This window comes from Solanum tuberosum, unplaced genomic scaffold, assembly GCF_000226075.1.
Source record: "Solanum tuberosum cultivar DM 1-3 516 R44 unplaced genomic scaffold, SolTub_3.0 scf00188, whole genome shotgun sequence".
In the NCBI taxonomy this organism is placed as follows: Eukaryota; Viridiplantae; Streptophyta; class Magnoliopsida; order Solanales; family Solanaceae; genus Solanum; species Solanum tuberosum.
In genome coordinates this window covers 774,902-776,545 of record NW_006239119.1, presented here as the reverse complement: position 1 = coordinate 776,545, position 1,644 = coordinate 774,902, and positions in this window count along the sequence as shown.

The following is a 1,644-nucleotide window of genomic DNA, read 5'->3' as shown; positions in this document are numbered from 1 at the left end:
AAGGATACTCAAAACTACTCAACTTACCCAACTCAGAAGTACTTAAGGATAAGATACTCAACTCAGAGATTAGATACTCAACTCAAAGATATGATATTCGACTCTGGTACTCAACTCAATATCAAGCAACAATACACATGCAATATATGGAAAGCTTTAACAAACAGAAAAAAACAACTTAGTTCGTTAAAGAAAATGCAATAACAAACTCAACTTTACTTATATAATAAAGTAATATAGTTTCTGTGGGAGTTTCTCTAACCGACAACTATCAATTAAGAGCTATAGTGATGATACAACACTTTACCTCACGCTGCCAAGGACCATCCTATACCTTGCCATCAGTATAGGACCTAACTTAACATAGTGGATCCACTAGTATATGCGAAAATGATTCATCTAAAAAGTATGACCTTTTTCTACCCATGATGGCTACATGGTTTTCATGGAGACTTGAGTTAATATGAAACTCGCATCCCCACATCGGTGCTCAATAATACTCCCAAAATATACTTAGCTCATCTATTTTTAAAACAACTTCTTCTCTTATTTGAGATAATTACTCAAACTTAGCTTAAAAGCTCTCTTGGAATCGATGTTCCCTTTTCTTGCTCAAAACTCTTTTTGGAAATCTCAGTTTCCTCTCATCTTAAATGTGAAAACATTTACTCTTGGGAATACTTAGTTCCCATATATCATTTTAAAGAAAATGAACTTTACTCTTACTCTTTACTCAACTTCAAAGCTTGTCTTAAAACAAAGTTTAAACATTTGTAAAAGACTTCTTAAAATATGGTTCATGCCGAATGATGAACATGAACGACTCAATGCAAGGTTTCAATAACCATAGATAGAACTCAATTCTTGGAACTCAAGAACTTCAATGATACTACTCATTGCAAAAATACTCAACTCCAAGGATTCATGCGAAATTATGAGCATGAACTACTCAACTCAAGGACTCAAAGATACTTTTCATCTCAAGATTGTTCGACGTATAAGGTTCATGCAAAATTATGGGCATGAACAATTCAACTCAAGGACTTCATGGGTAACATGTAATAGTCCCATGATTAAAAATATAATCTCACAGGGGATTGGGAACTCAATACTCAAGACTTAGAAGTTAAAGGTATTACCTCTCTCAATGATACTCAATTTATGGAGTCCATGCGGAATTTATGGGAATGAACGACTCGACTAGAAGGTCTACAACCTACATGGAACTCATGTATACAACACTTATGATTCTCTTACTTACTACCTCAAGACTTAGTTCAAATCGATGGTTGATCTCAAAGGATTCACAATTAAACTCAATGGCTTTCTTGAACTCTACTTTTAACTCTCTCTTGAATGTGAATTATGAATTCAAGAGTTATGGTTCACAATATGAAAGATCTCATGATGACAAAGTAGACTTATGAGTACATTTTCCTCATCCTCACACTCACTTGCTCGAGTCTTGAAACAAGTTACTAGAAGTTGTAGAAGACTCCACAAAAGGACTCAAAGGGACTTTCTTAGAATGTTTGAAAGAACTCTCAAAACTTAACTCTTAGCTCTACCTTGAATTTGAATTATGAATTCAAGTTTATGATTATGTTATGAATGATTTCTAGGTTGTTTAGAAGTAGCTTAGAG